Here is a 20,284-nt window from a genome sequence, read left to right on the forward strand (position 1 = left end):
CCTGGGAGCTGGCAAGCCAGGTCAAGTGTCTGCTGGCATTAATATGATCCAAACCACTGGGCCTATCAAAAAAGGATTTTGCTGCTGGTTATTCTGGGACCAGGTTGCAATGTGAGAATTCTCCTGTGTAAAAACATTCCTGAACTGGCTTTCACTGCTGGAAATCCATGTCTTTGCTCTCACTACAAATTTATTCTTAGCAAGGTTCCACTGGAGCTTTGTTCTTTGATAAAGAATATTTTAAATGTCTTAGTTAAGGTTCTCTATAAAAGGAAAGGAAGTTTGAGATGTTTAGTTTTTCTGTATTTCCTTATATTTGTCACAGAAGGTGTCAGAGAGCTGGAAATTTGGTACCAGGAGTCTGATCCAACTTGAACTCCTAGAAAATTCTGTAACTTCAGTAGGATTTTTTATGGAGGATCCCTGATTGGAACACTCCAGATTAGCCCTTGGTTGTAATGCAAATACACAGAGAAGTGGCAAGGAAGATGTAAGTGCCACTTCCTTGGAAGGCCTTTTTCCTCTCTGCTTAAGGATTTCTAAACATACACCACCGTGCCCTAATTGCTTACAAATTATTGGGTTACCACAAACGCTTGCACTGGAGGTGTCAGGAGATGCTGGTGGCTTTTTCTTGTTATGATAACAAAGTGCATGTTCACAGCCACATCCTCTCCATAAAGGGACATAACACTTGGAAAACTCTTACATTTCTGCTTGTGCCAGAGACTCTGGGGTTTCTGCTGTATCACCACGCATCTTAACAGTGTCATTCTCTCAGAAATAGCTTTATATTGCTGGTCTCTAAAAGCCCAAGGAATCCCTACTCTGCAGCCAGCACTAAGGGGTACAGAAATCCATCAGGATTTCAATCCAGGGTGTACCTGGCAAACACGAGCATGATGCAGTGTTCCCTGTGCCTGGCTTGTTCCTTGCACAGCCACACTGAACTCTGTTAAAAAATACTATCCATCATTACCAGCAGCTTTCCTCTACTCTTCTCCTGTGCCCCCTCCATTGCTGTCTGTGTTTATAGCCCCAAAATGCAGCCAAGGGCCAGAATTGTTCCAGAAGTACAATGTGTTCATGCATTGCTCTGGATGAGAGATGGTAGAGTGGTGCCACTATTTTTCCAAGTATTGAGAACTTTTCAGCAAGCTCTGTCTGGTTGCTGTGGTGAGGTCAAAGCATTGGCAAAGACAAACTCGAAGATGTCTTGCACCATTTCTCAATGTCTGTGGTTGGTTGCCTTTTAAAGTGTCAGCTCTTCCTGCGGAATGGAAACAAGGTTTTGTCTAGGAAACATCCAAATGCCTTTTCTTTTTGGCCCTTGGGAAACCTTTTGAAATCTTCCAGATGAAAAACAGAAAACTCCCCAGGCTTGAGTATGAGTATTTGTTGGTGCTTCACAACTGCTGAGGGCTAAAAAGTCCAAGGAAGTGCAGGGATCTGTGCTGGTAGGGTGCAAGGGTAGATGAAGATGCAGCAGTGTCTTGCTTTCGGCCCTCTCCTACTGCCCTCCAAAAGAAGCTCAATGGCAAATTTGTCTTTCCAAGCCACAAATGAGAAAATGCAGTGCTTCATGTTTCCTGTACTTTACAGTAAGTTTACTGTAGTTGATCAGGTTAATTCATCTTGGCCCTGCTTCTTAAAATGCTCCCTGGTCTATATTCTCAGAGGAAAAGCCACCTGTTTTTCCAATCTGCTGCAATATCTACATTTCAAAGAGGAGAATATTTTATGGAGTCCTGCTCCTGTTCTGAACTGCCTCCCTGTACTGACATGACAATTTTGCCACATCCCAGTCAGTCTTTTATAGGTGCAGAAACTACAAGAAAGTCCCTGGAGTGGCAATTTGGTGAGGGCTCTTCTACCATTAGGGCTGCATTTTAGGGCATTTCTACACTGCTTTTGTCAGCACTCACACTGAAAGCTGAGCAAGGGAAAATCCCAGGCCAGCTGGGCTGAAGGAGCTTTTTGTGCCTGCAAGGCTGAGGGAAGCAGTGGATGAACTGGATCTGAGTTTGTGCTTTAAAGATTCCCCCACTAAATAAAAGCTTTCAGGTCTGCATCTCTAATTGCTCCTAATACATCCTGGCTTGGTTCTTTTGAAGGGCAGCAAGAGCAAGTAACCTTGGGTGTCTCTTGGAGCATCTCTAGGACACCTGGAGCTCCTTATCTCCATGAAGGCAGGAGGTTGTCTCCTTAACAACCTGTGCATGTGACATGGCAATCGTGTGGCCTGTGGCACTGCTGGGCTCTTTTGTGAGCCACAGGAATGAAGAGCTCTGTGCCATGCAGGGCACTGGAGTCCAGTTGGTTGTGTCAGCAGCCTATCTCAAATAACAGCAAGAACAGATGACATTCCAGTGGAAACTCCTTTACCAGGAAATACTTTGGATTCCAGATGTTTGGGATTTTTCTGCATATTTGTAAAGTTAAAATGTTCCTGTACGACTTGGTCAGCATAATTATCCATGCAAGTTTTTTTTTTTTGCTTTTAAATGTACTCAATTTTTTGTGAATGTTGGTTGCTGTCCACACTACAGCCTGGAAGTCCTTGCTGGTGACAGGAGAAACTGAATTTGCAATGATTCAATCTCACAACATGCTGGTAGCAGTTTAAATGATTTGTGCACTCCCATTAACCAAGTGACAGAGCCAGTATTTCTCTTCCCCCACCTTCCATTTCAATCATAGCTTATTGCAGTGAAAAACTTACTTGTTTTGTTCCTGAGAAGGCTGGGGAAAAGGGTTTGTGTTTCTGCTTACTTAATTGGGAAAAAGGATTTTATGTGGCAGCCTGCACTTGCTGCCCTTATTACACGAATTATTCCTCTATAGATTTGAGAGCATCCTCTGAGCAGTGAGTCATAAGGCACAGCAGACTTCCCTGGAGAGGCAGATGCAGACAGCCTTATCCAGAGCATCAGCTGTGCCTTTCTTCTCTTTTCACAGACAAAGCAAAGGCCCACAGGGGCATCCTGCCTCTCTGCAAGCACAGAGCTTTGTCTTCTAAGATCAGCGACCTAAAGATATATCTGCTTTTCAATCTATTTGGATGAGATTTTATTTCTTTCTGCAGTCCCTGCCCATTTCTGCCTTAAAACCATCACTGTTACTCCACTACCCAACTTTACTGTCCATTTCAGGAGATGATATCTGTCTGCTTTTCCTCTGCCTGTCTAAAGTACCAACACTCAGCTTCTCCACGTGGTTGCTTTGGTAGGTGCTGTGACTTTGGCCTAGAGGTCTTTCAAGAGGTGCACAGTACACACTCTGAGGGCTGGAGAAATTCGAGAAGTTTCAGAAGTCCTTTCTCTTGGTTTAGCACATTTGCCAGTTCTCCCTGCCCACAGACCCAGAGCATCAGCAGAAATATCTCAGTAAATCCCATTCCTTGCACAGCATTTCAAAAGTGCCCTCAATGCCATGGGAAATTGGCCCTGCATGTGTCCAGAAGGGGATGGTTCTGGCAGGATCACACATTCAGCCCCTGGCTTTGCTCATTTGCAGCAGCTTCTGCACACAGTGATGGGCTTGAAAAGCTCCCCAGTCCCCCAGTGCCCTTCTCTTGTGCCGGGCAGACAGGAGGATCAGGAGAGACTGGTTCCTTTGAGGGGAGAGCTGGAGTGCAAAATGAGCAGCCCACAACCCCCGACTGGCAGTACTTCATTCAGGAACACTTCTCTCTCCACAGGGGCTGGTCTGCTCTCTTTATCCACCCCCTGACATGATCCTATATCCAGGCACTTAGAAGAAGAAAAAAGCAGCAAAACTGAAAGCTGCTATTTTTAAACTCTGCCCTTGGCTCTTTGCAGCACTCTGCTTTCCTCCCTGTGATTCAGTGTTCTTTTGAAAACTAGGCACCAGGGCCCTGTGGTTTCCTGGTACTTGGAACATAAAATCTCCTAATTCTTCTCTCACAGCAAGCTTCAGAGGCCAGGGAGTGATTGATATTTTCTATCGCTTCATTAATAGTCACGGCACAGTAGTTTCCTAATCTGTTTTTGCACTGCTTTTTTATTTTGAATAATTTGTCTTTCAAATTTCCTCAGCCCTCCATGTCACACAAAGCAACTGCTGTTTGCTCCCCTCCTGCCTTTTAACTGCTGGGTTGAGACCTTCAGGAGCTGGGAAGTTGTGGGTCCTTCCTCAAGGGGCTTCTCCATGTTGGTTCTAATAAGCTTGGGAAATAATCCTGAGGGTATGTCCCAGAGTGATCAAAATCCTTGGGAAAGGAGAATTCAGCCCAATTCCTGAGAGTCTCTGTTCACCTCCATCACTGTGCACAGGGATAAAGTTTGTGCCATGATCCATTTTCCCAGCTTCATGGCCAACCTTGGAATCTCCCCTTCTTCAAACTGGGCCTGCTTTGGAGTCCTCTGTGACAAAGACAACCCACCCATCCCATGGAGACCAACAGGATTCCTCTGTTTGGCAATCAGCAAGGAAAATTTGTAGTGCCTGAACTGTTTTTCTGTACTTCTCACATATCTCCACCAGTCAATTGTAGTCCAGGGAATTCCAAGTTCAAAACCTGGATATTAGACCTAGTTCTGTGGTGAATAAGGTGCTCAGGGCACAGGAACTAAACAAATCCCTGGCAGAGAAAGGAAAACCTGGGATATCTCCTGCTGCCCATGCCCACACCCACCACATCTTCAGGGATAAAACTATACTGGATAAAGGCAGAAAATGCTGTGGGACCCATTTGCAAGGGGCTTGGCATGCACAGAGGAAATCAGGATGGGGGCCAGTTGTTGTGAGCCAGCTCCTCCCCACCACACTGCCTTGAAAACACCTGGAAGCTTTACCTGGACATGAGCTGCTGTCCCAGACTGAACAATGCTCTGTGCAGCTGGGGCTCTCTGGCATGACTGCAGCAATCCTGAACTCGCTGTAAACTGCTTTTTCATTCAACCCAACTAGGAAAAAGGCAGACAGGCTGTAGTCTAAACACCCCAAGAGTCTGTATTTGCTTTGTTCCAGCACACTCTGCTCTCCTGTGATTTTAAACAATGTGTCTTTGTGCTTATCTTCTGAGCTTGGCAAGGCAGGATTTACCTCTGAGTTTTTGTCTCAACAGGAGAAATTGCTGTCTAACAGATCCTTTGTGGACTTCCGACCAAAACCATCCAGTGCAACATATGGTAAGTCGTTCAATGCTTTATAAACTCAGACCCTCAACTACAGCTATTTATGGTAGAAACTGGCATATCAATAATTCCTTTTTGGTTACAAGGGTAATGAATTCTGGCTTATGTTTTTATGGCATCTCAGTTTGGGTTTCTCCAGCCCTTCCTTAGATTATAATGACTTTGGCTTTACATTTGTTCCTTCTGGTGCCTGCCACAGCAGCTTAGCACTGTGGTGTGTCAGCAAAGGAGGAATCTCAGCCACATCCCCCTTGCTCCAAAACACACAGGCCCTTATTACTTCTGTAAAAGGGGAAGGTTTGTGCCCTGATGTGACACGTGGCTTTGGATGATCCTGTTACTGCACTGATGTGTCCAGTCTTAGTCATGTCCTCCTCTGATGCAAGAAGGGGGTGAGATGGTGGATAAATGAGTATGGCTTGTGGGGTGGCTTTGTTTGAGTTCCCTTGGTCTAGCCATCAGCACTTGAGTGATGCCTGAGTGGAGAACAGTTGGGATTTATTGCAACCTCAGCACGTGGGAGGGATAAGCTGTACAGTGGTGGAGAGAGGCTGTGCTGGCAACCTCTGGGCTGGTGCAGAGAGCAGGACTGGGTCTGCTACCCCAGCACATTTCTATTCACTGCAGCTCTGCAGCTTTCAGCCTGTGAGGTTGCTCTGGGCTCAGTGGTTGTAGGGCACTTGTGTGCCCTAATTCAGCACAGGGTTAGGAGATGGTCAGAACTCTGCAGTGCTCAGAGCTGGGAAAGGGGATGTTCTGTTAACCCATGGCCTTCATGTTTCCTGTTGGGTTTACTGTTTTGCACTTGGGATAAACCCCTCCCCTCTGAACTGGCAGATCCCTGCACTTCTGAGTTCTGCCTAGTAGCAGAATTGGACTGAGCAAAATACCACAGGAAGGGACGATGCTGAAAGAAGTATTTATTAACTCTATTACCAGATGCAGAATGGCAGGCAGCATATCCAGGCCAGACACATCTAACCAAATTTATCTGACGGTCATGAATCAGCAGAGGTCCAGCTGAGGTTTTCTGACTACATGCCCAACAGATGTGCTCTTGCCTGACCATATCCTATGTCAAATGTACATGTTGCCTGACTGAACTCAGCATTTTTCTCTTCCAATCACCCCTGTTGAAATTCAGTGACGTGCTAAGAAGCCAAGAGCTTATGGTTTCAAAGAGAATGAGGAGGTTTTTAAGTTTCAACTTGGGAAAGTCTGAATCTTGAGAGACCAAGCTTTTCAGCAAGTATTTTCCACCTGAAATTTTGTGTCTTGCAATACCTGGGGATGGTTGTGCCAAGCCACCTTGGACATGCAGCAGTGAGGTCTTTGGTCCAGTCTCCTGGCAGTGTGTGGCAGTTTGCCCAAGAACAGGGAAGGGCAGTTTCTCTCTCTTTCAATTTCAAAAGCTAGCAAAACCAACATGACAAGTTAAAGAACATGTCACATCCCCCTGCTCTGTGTGCATGCTTATCCTTAATGATGTGCTTTTAAGGATCTTGGAAAAGAACCAAAAGGAGAGCTTTGAAAACTCGCTCATACAGAATAATTGTATTTAACCTATGCTGTCAGTTCACACCGTATCATCTTCAAGAATAATAAATAAGCAGTCAGCATTCTTGCAGTAAGCTCTCCCTATTCAGTACCAGGAGGTGAGGGGACATGTGCCTCCCCAGACATCAGGTGGGCCCTGGGGGTGGTGGGAGTGCTTGGTTTGGGTTTTACACTTGACGGTAGCAGTGGGGGGATGAAGTTAAAATGCAATCATTCTGAGTCAAACAGTAAGGCCTAGGAAAACAGATGTGGGATGTGTGCCATGAGCCAAGATCAACTTCACAAAACTCAAAAGATTACTTCTACAAAAACTGGAGGGGGGGTGGAATTATCCAGTCAGGGTTGTGATGGATGGGGGCACGGAAATAGTTCAGGAAAGTCAAACAACAGAATCTGCAGCACAAAAATGTTAACTTCACGGTGTTGGTTTTTTGTCATAGGTAGGAAATTCTTTCAATAGGATATGAAGGGTATTAATTAGTATCTTCCTCTGACATAAAATGGGGGAACAGAGGTTTTTATTTCTCTGAACTGCTTCTGCACTATCTCAAGAGCAAAACTGCCTTCCTCTTTAAAATCCTGAGCATATAGGGCTAATCAGAGTACTACACTTTGGAACCACTAAGCTCACCCCAAGTATTGCAAACCAGCTGGGCACTAGATTGTATTTACCTGTTCTTCTGGCCTGGCTTCTGCATCCAGGTTGTTTCTTGTGGTGCTGCTCTGCATCAGGTGTCTCACTGTACTGGGTCTTACAAGAGTGGCCATGGAGACAAAGCCCTTCCCAGCTCAGCTGTGAGCACAGTTCTGGCTGCTGCACCTTGTCCAGGGTGAGAGGAGGAGAGATCCCTGTGCATCTCTAAGCCCTGTGCTCCTGGGGCTCCAGGCAAGAGGCTCAGAATGAGTTTTGTTTGCTGTCTGGGAGCTCTTACCCTGCAGCCTCAAAATCCTTTGGACTTATCTGCAGGCTGTAAACCAAGCTGGGGAGACACTGGCTTCTAGCTGTTGGTCTCCAGAGGTAAACCACTGTTCATACAGTCCTAGCCTCTAGCTCTTGGGATGAAATTCCTTTCCATGCCAGAAAAGCAGCAGCTCCAGCCTACAGAAAGCTCATTTGCCATGGTTGTGCTGTGGGCTTGTTTTCCTCCACAGTAGCACCAGTGTCTGGCTGGAAACCACGGCAGATGAGGCTCTCAGTAAAACCCCTCATCCCTCACCAGAGTGCAAGACAAAAGAGCTGCATCTCTAATGGACGGGCTCATATCTCCCTCTGAGGAGAACCATTACAAAAATATTTCCCAGATATTTGGCTGGGCATTTCACAAAACTATCCAGTTTCATGATGCTAATTTTCCCATTGTCTAGACAGTTGCAAATCCAGACAGCATTATCAGTGTGAACCCACTGCACACACACAGACACACAAAAGCCCATTTTTCTGCCCATAGGTTTTACAGGTATGTTCTTTCTCATGATGGTCACCTTCTGAACTGCTCCAAAGTGCCTGGACAAATCCCATAGGGATCTCATTCCTCCTGCAAGGCTGACACTTGGTTCAAGCAGCACTGAAATGTGTGGATGCTCTGAGGGTTGAGCTGGAGAGGGAACCTAGCCCCTCACTGCCTACCTTGTCCTGCAAGAAAAACAAACTGTGCTCAGGGTTGGACAGTGCTGTGAGCCAAGCCGGGACATCCCTCCTTGGGACAGTGGTGTTCCAAGGATGAAAGTGTTCTTTTGTGGCTTGCATGCTGGAAGTGTTCATGGAAAGATATTCTGGGGCTGTAGGCATGTAGATGAGGCCCTGCCAGTCTCCTGACAATAAAAAGGTCTCTGGGCATTTGTTCCCTCTGTCTGGCTTGAAATGCTAAGACCTGTGTGGAGGAACAGCACATTGTGGCTCTGCACAGCAGGGATGCCAGGCCACAGCACCTTCCCAGACTCTGGCATAATCAGTTCCTGTATTTATAGCTCCTCTGTAATGCCAGGGGCCAAAAACACAGTAGGAGCAGGAGCTGTATTTACAAATAACTTCTGAATGAAGATGCTTAGCCAGCAGCAGCATTTCCTGTTGTTCCTTTTCTCTAACTTGCTAAATTCTTCACCTTTTTCCCAGGGCCTCTTTCCATATGTGCATGGTTTTCCTGGCCCACCAAGGTGGGGGTAGCCCCTGCCTGCTGGGCTGTACCTGGCTCTGATCACATTTCTGTGGAAGATCCATGTGAAATATGAAGGGCTTGCCTGCAGCACCCTTCCAACTTTTTTGGAGGGTACAGGGACTCACCCTGTGTTTGTGGAATGTGAATCTTGCCAAGCAGCTCTTGGCTGTGTGTGGGTTCACCAGCGTGACTGAGGCAGCAATATTGTTCTACTAATGAGAGTCCAGGGCTTGCAGTGTCTGACCAGCAATGACCTTGGTCTTTCCCTGGTGAGGGCTCCACCCAGGCTGGGGGATTTGTTTCCAGGAGCCACTACTGGCTCCTAAAGGTGAACAAAAGGGAAGGAACTAAATATTGTGGAAAATAACCACAGCGTGGTGGTTTCATCTTCTGACTCAGAGGTGTCTGTTACCAGAGCCTGGGAGGTGCAGGCAGAGAGAACCCAGTGGGATCTGAGCAGTGCTGAGATAATGTTCCAGACAGCCAGCCCATGCAGGAGTGGAGGAGGAAGAGGGCAGTTCTAGGTCAAGATCTGTGAGGCTTTGCAGTGAAAGTGTTGGGAAGGGAGGGCTGGAAAAGTCCTTTCTTCCTCCAGGATAGCTGTGGTCTGTTCCCCAGCTGAACTCTCGCTCTTTGTCTGCTCTAATCCCCATCTTCCCTCTGCCAGCTGGGTTTGGTTTGCAACTTCAAATCTGATCTCCTTACTTTGTCCTGTGTGTCTTGCTTAGTTTTCACTTCTTCCAAGTTTCCACCATATACACTTTAGAGCAGAGCATCCTATTTGCCCCTTTGTGACTGAAAAGGGAAAGTATTGTGGCTCTAATGATAGCAGAAATCTTCTAGTCCAAAGTATTTTGCAGAAGGTTGGTTACATCAGCAACTTTACTACTGCAACTCTCATTGTGACATTTGACTTATTGAAATCTGAAAGATTCAGCCCCATTCAAGTTTTATGTCCATGGAACAGGACATAAAAGGGGCAGTGGCCAGAACAATGTTAGCATGAACAGGGAGGGTGATTCTGAATCCCTGTACCAGAGCAAAACCCAAGAACTTGGTTAGATTTTTGAATTTGAAATGCCCTTTTGTATTTTGAGATGCCTGGGAAATGCATGTAATTGGTTATTCTGTGCCATTCTGACAGAAATGAGGAGAGCAGACATCTACTTACATTTTCTTGCAATAGGTCTGCAGAGGAGTCTCTGACAGACTTTACTTGAAACCACCCTAAGATCACTCTGCAGGCCAGAAACACACATCAGGCCCTGGGATTTGAGAGGCTGTCCTGCTCTGCCACAGCCCTCTGGCACACTCTAGAGTAAGTGACTGGCTTCAGTGGAGTGAGAGGGAGTTATTTACCCAACACTGATTGCATTGCAAGGATGTGAACTCAAAGTGTTTGAGTAACAGGTGGCCAACAAAGGTCATCAGAAAGACAGGTCCAAAGGCAAAGCTTTTTTAACAGGTGTGCACAAGCGCTGCTGAAAGAGACTGTAGTAACTATTTCTAAGGCTATGATATCCCTGAGGAAACCCCCTTTTGGCAGCAGCCTGGCCTTATGTTTCCCATCAATTGTAGCTTTGTCTCTTCTGAAGCCCCCTGCTGCAAACGAGCAAACAACTGGCTGAGACAAGATGTATGGAAAATATTGCCTGAGCTGCAGAGGTAATGGCAAATCCCATGCCAGGAGGAATAACAAAAAGGAGATCATTGATATAACTGTGCTAGTCTCAATAGGTTTTCCACCAGGCATGTGGGAGCACCCATAAAGGAGGCATTGTCTGTACTGGCACTGAAGGGAAACAGGAGAAATGAGCTGGAGCAGGCGAGGGAAGGGTGGCTGTGCCTGGTGAGCAAAATTGATCAGTATCAGCAGAATGGGGAAGGGAGTGGCTGTGAATGCTGAGGATCAGAAGGTGTCCATCAGGCTGTTGTTCGTGAGCCAGGCCCTGCTCTCAATCCCCACTGACAGGCTGGGACTGGAGCTGCAGGTTTGAGTCCAGTGGCTTGCCCAGAGCCCCCTTGCATGGGTGCAGATTTTGCATCTGCAAGTGGTGCAGGTTTATCAATGTGCAGGATCCGTGCTGTGCTGTTAGCAGGGCCTGGCCACGTGGAGATTTCAAGGTCACTAACTGAAGGTCACTGAGATTTTAAGAGATTTTAAGGTCACAGCACCAACTGAATGTGTTTGTCTCTAACAGGAATGCAGAGTTAGGCCTGTGTTTGAGCACTGTTACAAATGCCAGCCCTGCAATGATACAATGCAGAAGAGATTGCTTGAGGGTAGAGTATTGCACTCCTCCCCGAGCATCTTCCTGTGACGCTCTTCTACTGGGCAGGAAGCAGGGCAGCTTCAATGAGTATGGGTATTGTTCTTCTCTAGGGACTTCACAGAAACCTCTTCTGAAACCACAATTACAATCTCAACCTGATTAAAAGGGATGGGGAAGGGTGTATCTCACCAATAAAGACACCCTAAGGCTCTGAACATTTGCAGACAGGAGCACCTCTTCTCCAGCCTCTCTCCCTTTGCTTCCTTGGCTGTAGATAACAAGTGCTTTGCTTCCAGTTTGCCTGATTCTTGGAAACCTGAGGCAGACAGCAGCCTGCTCTTCCAACATGCTGTAGAAAAAAAATTAAAGGTGTGTGGGAGGGAGGAGGAGAAGAACTATTTCCTGCAGTGAAACTCGATCCTTTTCAACTTAAAAATAGGAGGAAAACAAATTCCTGTGGGACCTTCTATAAAAGGGTTTGATGTTTGCCTACTCTCAGCCCCACCTCCCGTGGCTCCCCGTTTGTCTGATGCCTTGGAAAGAGCCCTCCTGAGCACAACCCCAGCCCTGTGCCTGCAGCCCTGCTGCTGGGGGAAGCAGCTCTGCTCCACGGTGGGGGTCAGCTGCAGGGGAGTGTAATGCACTGTGACAGGTAGCAAAGCCCAGGATTAAGTGTTCTTTGTGTGGACCTACCATGCAAGCAGCTTTTCCTGGGCCTCTTTTTCTTGCTGTAAATTTTGTCCAGACCACTATAAAGGTGCAAGGAATTGCTGAGCATTTTTTCAGGCTGTGTCAAGCCAGGAGCCCCCAGGAGAGATCACACAAACAGCAGCCAAGCCCCCATCTGTGCTTGCATCCCCTGTGGTGGCCCTGCGAGCTGTAAGCCTCTATGCAGAGCACTGGAGGAGAGAAAATTCCAGGCACAGCTTATCCAGGCTTGATTGCCTGATCAGAATCCTGCCCCTCACAGCCACAGCCATGTCCCTGCTGCTGGATGTCTGCTCTCCTCTCCCTCCCACCCATCCTCTCACTCCCTTCTGCATCACCCCCTGATGGCAGGGCTGAGTGGCAGTGCCACAGACCCCAGCAAAGCAGCCTGTTCCCCTGTGCTCTCCCCTGTCAGTCCTGTTCTTTCTTTTACTTCACTTTCTCAGTCTTGCTCTCCTCTCCCTTCTACATCCTCCCTCCTTCAGGCAGGGAAGGGCTAAAAGCAGCTAGAGAGGCAGGTGTTCTGGAAGCTCCTGCTCCTCTCTAGGGAAGAGAAAATTAAGCTTTAGGAGGCAGAAAAGATAGCCAGGAAATCTCCTAGCCAGCAATGACAGCCCCACCCAGAATGCTGCTGCAGTTCTGCTGCCCCAGGGGTGCTGCTGGGCCTGACATGGCCTGGCCCCATGACAGGCATTGATCAGAGCTGTGCCCCCCTCTGCTTCATCATCTGCCCATGCTGCTATCCTGAGTCACTTCAGCTCTTGGCTGCAGGCCCTGCTGGCAGGGGGAAGGCTCCCAACAGGAGTGATTCACCACCATGCCTCACCAGCTGCCTTTCATCTGCTTCCAGCCACATCACCATCACCCTAACCCTAACCCTAGGCAGGTAAATCAGCCAAGGCTCAGGGATGGTCCCAAGGACAAAGCTGTGGAGACAATTGTAATTTCCTGCTATTCCCTGAAAGCTGTACAACCCAAAAGGGAGATATTTCAGGACTGGTGTGTCAGGGGTAGAAGCACATGCATCTGGTTATTTTTAATGGCAGCTTTGTCCCTAATTTTCAGTGCTGGCCTTGATGGAATGCCAGCTCTGTTTCATTACCTTTTGTCAGAATGGCAAAGAATAAAAGGTGGCTTCCAACTTCAGCACCTGAGATAAAGCTCCTTTTCCCAAAAAGCCATTAGAGGTCCTTAGCTATACCAGGCAGAGTTTTGGGTCTAGAATAGAAAGAAAAAAGAAAAACTAAACCAACCCTGTGAAGGTTTGCATAACAGAGCCTGTACAAGTCTCATATCTGCAGTCTTCATTACTGTCTGAAATGTGTGTTAGAACCAAGTTGCAATCAAGGTAACCATTTTCCTTTACAAGCCAAGAAAAATACTGGGTTTATTTTCAGACCATTAGGAATAGTCTCTCAGAACAGCCCTCGTTTCCTTGCTTCATCTGGGCTGCTTAAAAGCAAAAGAAAAGGCACAATTTCACAACCATGGCAGCTGGGAGCTGCACATGGGTTAGACCCCAACAAACAAAATCTTCACTGTGGCTTGGAAGTGCTTTCTCAGGGTCCAAGACTTAATCCAACACCACAGCCAAAGGATTAGTGCTCTGGTGGTAGGGCTGGGCAAGAGACAGGATTTTTGTTCTGTGAGGGTGGGAAGAAGGAGGAAACACAAAGTCAGATTTGTTCCAAAGCTCCAGTTTGTTGGGATGTAAGCACAATGCAGCCCCAGCCCTCTCCTCCCTCCATCTAGTCAAAAGATTGTGACTCTGCCTTTGCAGGGGACGGAGCTGTGTTTGCCCTGGGCACTTCCAGCACATACAGAGCATTCCAGACAGCACATTCCCCTTGGCACAGTGCTCTGGTTTGGTACCTCCCAGGCTGTGACACTGCAGCACATGTGCCTGCCAGGCCACCAGCTCCAAGTCATCCCAGGCACGAGCACAGCAGTGAGCTGAGCAGCCTGAGCTGTGGGCTGCTCTCACAGCCAGGCAGAGGCCTTGTTAGAAATCAGCCAAGGAAGCAATCCAAAGCATGGCAAAATAAATGACATTAAGAAATAGACTGGAGGTGCTGGTAATGCTGGTTCTCTAAGCAGTGTTTCATGTCTAAACACTCCCACCTTCACTGCAAAAAGCAGTGAGGCTCAGCTGCATGCAGATGTCAGGATAGATTGAAAGGAATGGCTTCCATTTAGCTGTAGTCACCTCCAGATGGGGCCCTGGGCTGCCCACTGCTTTGCAGAGAAATAAGTAACCAGCCTAGTGTGTGCTATGCCAGGTGTGGGATGGAGCCTGGAAAATCCTTAGAGTCCCACCTGCTTGTACCATAGCTCATCCATTTCTTGTGATCTGTCCTGTCACACTGAAGTGGAGACAAGAGCAGACATGGATACTGAGCCATTAGAAAATCCACCAAGTAAAAGCAGTTGGCTGGAAACCTGCTTTCTTGCAAACCAGAACATTTCTTGTCCATAGCGTTTAGCACATTTAAAGGCAATGCCAGCACACAAAAGCCAAGGACTAGAGGCCTGTAATTTGCCTTTCCCATCTCTGGGTTACTGGAGTTGAGTGAACATTCTGTAAGTTTCATTATGGTCTCCAGCTGCAAGCCAGGTTCTCCAGGACATCCGCTGCAGGCAGGGATTTGGACAAGGAGAAAAAGAGAGAAGGTCTCATGCACAGACCTGGGACGGGTCTTGGTTTGAGGTTTGAGTGAACCTGGGCCATTTGGGTGGGACCCACTGAATTCAGAGGCTCTGTGTGGTTTGGATTCAGATCTTGGCAGAGCTAAGCTCCGGCCTTGATGAGCATGTCTTGCTCCAGGCCCTTCCTGAAGTGACACTGAGCAGTCCAGTGAAGGGATGAGTGCTGAGAGCTCCTGCACACAGGCAGTGAGGGAAGGCCATGGCTGTTGTCCCAAGCTCTCCTTTCCTTGTGCTTCTGCCCTGGTTGCAGATCTCAGTGCAGGTGGTCATTATTCTCAGTCCTCACTGAGATGTGGGCTTTGTTCCCTGCCCCTGTGTAAACCAGGGCAGTAAACTCGGAATCTCTCTGGGATGGGATTTAGTCACAGAGCTGGACCTTGGTGTTCCCTTGAAGCAAAATCCCAAAACTGCAGCAACAGGATCTCATCTCAACATGGCATGTTAGGGCAGACAGATTTAACAGTAAATATGGGCTTATACACATAGTGGCAGGAGCCCACCAAAGCATTCTTCAGGGCTAAAATGACCAGCTGCAGAAAGCATCCATGTAACAAGGGATGCACATGTGAAGAGGTGTACATCTTTTTTTGGCTTTGGATAGGCGGGAGGAATGTTTTTCTCATACACTGAGAATAACAAAGAGGATTAATCTCTGGGAAAAAAAACGGGGCACTATGTTGAAGTGGGTTTTCATCAGTCTTGTGCTATTGTGTGTGTATCTCGGGTTTACTAATGATCCAAATGAAAAGTAATCAGGAAAAGTGCTTGGAGAAGGAGATTTTCCTGTATTTATTTTGGATGCATGTCCAGTGGAAAAATATCTTCCCAAGCATTTTGCTTGGCGACGTGGCCTGTTTCATTTGGAGAACAATTGATGGTGATGATGAGTGGTGTTAGATGCGATCGCTGTTCGACAGCTTTTGGACTTGCCTGCAAGTCAAAACAGCAAATTCCATGTGACTGCACATGTGTGCTGAGGAGAGGGTGGGGAGACAGAGCCCTTGGACACCCTGCTAGATGTGTTCACTGTGTCTGTGCCAAACTCCTCCCCAGGCACCGCCGGCTCGGTAACGCATCCCGCGTCTGCAGCAGCTCCTGCCCATCCCGAGGGTTTGTCTGCTCTGCAGTTGGGTGGGACACCACTGGTGCCATCAAACCTGTGGGGTTTGGGTTTGTCTGCTCTGCAGTGTGATGGGACACCACTGGTCCCATCAAACGTTTGGGGTTTGTCTGCTCTGCAGTTTGATGGGACACCACTGGTTCCATCAAACCAGTGGGGTTTGTCTGCTCTGCAGTGTGATGGGACACCACTGGTCCCATCAAACCTGTGGGGTTTGGGGTTTGTCTGCTCTGCAGTTTGATGGGACACCACTGGTCCCATCAAACCTGTGGGGTTTGGGGTTTGTCTGCTCTGCAGTTGGGTGGGACACCACTGGTCCCATCAAACCTGTGGGGTTTGGGTTTGTCTGCTCTGCAGTGTGATGGGACACCACTGGTCCCATCAAACCTGTGGGGTTTGTCTGCTTTGCAGTTGGGTGGGACACCACTGGTCCCATCAAACGTTTGGGGTTTGTCTGCAGTTGGGTGGGACACCACTGGACTGGGGTTTGTTTTCTCTGCAGTTTGATGGGACAGCACTGGGCTAACAATGCCCTGGGTGTACTGCAGGGAGAGGTTTCACCTCTCAGCAGAGAGCCTGCCCATGGTGCTTTCCATGCCCACAGGAGCACTCTGCTCCTGCTGGCTTTCTGTTGCTGCCCTGGCTTTGTATTCACACCTTCCCAGCTGCAGCCCTGCCCATCCCTCCTCTCCTCCAGGTCCAGAGAGGATGAACAGACTGACACACACAAAGCCATCGCTCCCTGAGCTGGCAGCTCAGCAGAGGGGCCACACAGAAGGTTAAATCAGTGAATGCCATTTGTCTGGTTTCATTTGTGAAGCAGGAACAGCCGCCTGCCACATTCATTCCTCCTTTTGCCAAGGACGTTTCAGAGCCATGGCCTCTGGTCTCGGTGGCACAAGGGATAAACCCAAAGTAACTCTGCTGAAGTCTCCAGAATTGCTCCCAGGGTAACTGAGAGCAGAGCAGGGGCCCTGAGAGTTTCCTGAGCTTCACAGCCATAGCCGCAAGGCAAATAAAATGAGATTAACCAATTACAATTAAAATGAGAGGGAACTGCTTTTGACAGTAATTTTGAATTTCCCCTAAAACCACTTCCAGCTGTGACCTGTGACTCGTGCAGCGTTTGCCTGAGCTCTGCCCCTGGTTGTTTGTTATAACTGGTGCTTTCAAGGACGCTCAGTCCTGCCTAACAAGAGGTTTCCTAGGCAAATAAAAAGAAAAGAAAAGTGAAAAATGGAAGAGGAACTAACACAGGGCATCCCTGCAGCGAGGCCCAGACACAAGAGCACTTCTGGCAAGCAAATCAGAGCAGCCAGGCAGTCTGCAGGGAATTCAGCAGGGTAGTGCTTGCATCAAATTCCTGCAGCCCCACATGGATGTGTTGCTGTCGTGCAGCTGTGAATCCCACCCTGGGAACATCCTGATTCCCACTGGTGCAGAGCAGATCTCTGGGCTCACAAAGAAGCTGGCTGTGCACAGCCCTTGCAGAAGAGAGCAAGGCTGTGTCTCTAAAATAGGAATTATTATCTTTATTCTTATCCAGAGCTTCCAGAAGGTTTGTTATGCAGCAGTGCCACACAACCACCTCTCACCTCTGGTGCATCCAATCCTTTCAGACCATTTAATGTCCTAAAACAAGTAGGTGGTTTTGAGTCATTCTTTGGCCTGTGCTACCATCCTCTAGCAGAATTTCTTCAGGTGCTGTTCCAAAAACAGCCCTGGAGGGGATTTTGGATGAATAACATAACTGGGTGTGGGTTTTCACCCAAATATTATCAGCAGCCTGTGGTCTCCTCTCAGCCAACATGCTGCTGCTTCTTCCCATCAGGAAACCGGAGATTCCCTTTTGAGAGGATCAGAGAACAGCACTTCTGCAAATATTCTCATTTCCAAACCAGCAGCACTCACAAGATTCAAGGCTCAGCCTTTTGGGGAAGGATGTTTTGCCTTTAATTAGAGATCAGGTGTTGCAAAAGGAGTTGTTGGGGTGTTTGGCAGGAGATGCCTGCAGGTTTCTGCCTGGGCTGGTGCGTGCTGGCCTCCACTGCCATCCCTGTGGCCATGAGCCCTGTACGGCTGCATCCCTGCCCCTCCAGCATCTCCATCTCCTGCCTGGGAGGGATATCCTCCCCTGTGCCTTGCAGGGGCTGGATCTTGAACTTTCTCCATCATGCAGTGTAGCAGGATTGGTTTCCATGCTGCAGGGAGACAGGGCTGCAAGAGCAGCAACTTGGGCCACTTAGGAGTGTAAAATTACATATAAAGTTGCTATTTTTTCTCTTCAGGCACAGGTGAGAGGAAAAGTAGACAGAGATAAAGGTGCATCCTCTTAAAGGCTGCATTACCTGAGTCAGAGTCTATATTAGATAATTTATACTGATCTGCCAGTTTTGAAAGCCCTCTAGGTGCTGTAGCACTCTCCTGTTGAGGTCAGGACCACAGTCACCTTTCTCTGTAATTTCCTTTGTCATTAGTGCTTTTTAAGAAACTACTTATTCTTTAGAGATGAGGTCTAAAAGCAATTTTGGAAACAAAAATGCTGTTTGTTACTCCCACACCAGTTATACTTATTTAATTTGGAATGAATCAACTGCTATTCAGTGCTGTTACACCTGAGTGACTTTCAAAACACTTTTGTGTAAGTAACTGTCTGCCCACGCTGGGGTATTCTTGTCTCTGCAAACACCATGATTTGTTTTGTAAAGTACCTGAGTTTATATCTGAATTGCTACAGTCTCTTCTTTAAAGCTTCCCATAATGGACATTTCCCATTTCCCTAGGCAGCCCATCCTAGAGTTTTCTCTTTAGTTGGCTTCACCTACAGTACTGTCTAAAACTTCCTGGCAGTAAATTAGGCTGATTTCTTCTTGCCTTTCCCAAAGTTCTGGAGAACAGTTCCCATCCCTTTTGCAAATATTGGAAGATCATTATCATGTTCCACTCATTCTTCTCTCTTCTAGACTAAACAAATTCCCTTCCTTCCACCTTTTATTGCAGGTCATGTTTTCAAAACCTCTTTATCATTCATTTTATTCTCTTTGCACACACTCCAGTCTATTGTCTTCCTGAATGTATACTGCCCCAAACTGAGGGGATGCAGTCTCCCACTACAGGGAAAATCTTTTCTAAACCCTTATCAGCTTCATAACGTCCTGTTTGGAATAATAGCCTGTGCAGCCAGCATCCTCAAAAATAATTTACTTTTTCAGCTATGTCTTCTTTGGTGATATTCAGGCCAAGTCTTAGGGGTGCCATTAGATGTGCTCTTTGTTTTCAATTTAGAATCCCTTCATGAGTCTCAGTAGCCCCCTCTCTGCCTGAGTTCTTCTATTTGTGGAAAAAAAATGAAAGGAAGGAGAAAAATATATCCTTGATATACTAAACAGCCCCATACCCACCTCATAAGATCTTACAGCCCTCAAAATATTTGCTTAATCTCCCAGTATCTTGGCAGGGCACATAGGTATTAGCACTCCCAGGTGTTCTTATCCACTGATCTCAAAATATTCTCCTTGTTTCAAGCATGGGGAGAGTGAAGTGTTTGGAAGCTCAGTTTTCATAAGCAACAAAGATCCCCCTCTCCACTGAAAGTCAGTGGAAAGTGTGGTTGCCAGCCAGCAGGACTGTAAGTGGCAGGCTGGGGTCCCCTCAGAAGTTAATCCCACAGGCAGGAGTCAGAGCCCAGCTCTGCTGAGCAGAGCCAGGCTGCCTCCCACTCAGCTCTGTGAACACACCTTGCATGGCCAAACCATCCAAACCCCCAGGAAAACCTCCTGGGTCCTGGCAGGGATCTCAGTGCCCTGGGGAAGAGCTGGGCTCATCACGACTTGCTCTGCTCCCCAACCAGAAATCTTGTTTCTCTCCTGCTTGTTTGCACGTTGCACAGCTGAAAAGCCTGTGAAAGAAAACAAACAGCACCTGTGCCAAGCTCTTTGCTTCTCCAGCAGTAAAAGATATTATTAATAATTTCCAGCTCTGTATTTTGCACCCTGCCTTGCCAGAGCTCACCTGCTCTCTGTGAATCGGGATGCTGCTCACTGAACAAAGGGCTGGTTTGTAAAAGACAGATCTGGGGGAATTTTTTAAATTCCAAAAATAGACAAGAGGGGAAAATGTGCCAGCAAGATGGATCTCATTTCATTTCCCAAATCCCTCTGGTCTCCAGAGTTCATTCTTCGCTCTTAATGTTTCATGCTATGGCTTATTTTAGGCTCCTTAGTGGAAAGTTTAAAACATTTACTTAAAGGCAAAGCTTCAGCTGGCATAAACTGTCACAGCTCCCTTGGCTTCAGTTGCCTTCAAGAGAGGCACTGCCCTTTAGCATTTAAATTGCTCGTTAGAGAATGGAAAACTGAGTTGCTTGAAATCATCTGCAAATACTAAGGAGAAAGGAATAGCAAGGAAGGGGCCGCAGAATGGATTTCAGCTGAGAAAGTGTCTTTCCACATGGACAGGTGCAAATGCAGAGCACTCCTGGCACTCACTGCTCTTCCAGTCTTTCCTCAGATCCCCCAAATTCCACCCATGCTGGCCTGGTCTGCAGCCCTGGTGATCCCACAGGGAGGGCTAGAACAGCACTGTCACAGTTGCCATTCAGTCAGT

The 20,284-nt window shown here is 47.4% G+C and overlaps 1 long non-coding RNA gene across 1 annotated transcript in view; it reads left to right on the forward strand.

Moving 5' to 3' along the window:
- Positions 1-20,284, forward strand: part of LOC135454749 (uncharacterized) — a 71,000-nt gene that overhangs the window by 44,810 nt on the left and 5,906 nt on the right. Inside the window, exon 5 of the long non-coding RNA XR_010442193.1 lies at positions 5,090-5,153. This is a non-coding gene — a long non-coding RNA (uncharacterized LOC135454749). The remainder of the gene's footprint in view (positions 1-5,089; positions 5,154-20,284) is intronic.

The sequence above is a fragment of the Zonotrichia leucophrys genome, chromosome 15 (assembly GCF_028769735.1).
Source record: "Zonotrichia leucophrys gambelii isolate GWCS_2022_RI chromosome 15, RI_Zleu_2.0, whole genome shotgun sequence".
In the NCBI taxonomy this organism is placed as follows: domain Eukaryota; kingdom Metazoa; phylum Chordata; class Aves; order Passeriformes; family Passerellidae; genus Zonotrichia; species Zonotrichia leucophrys.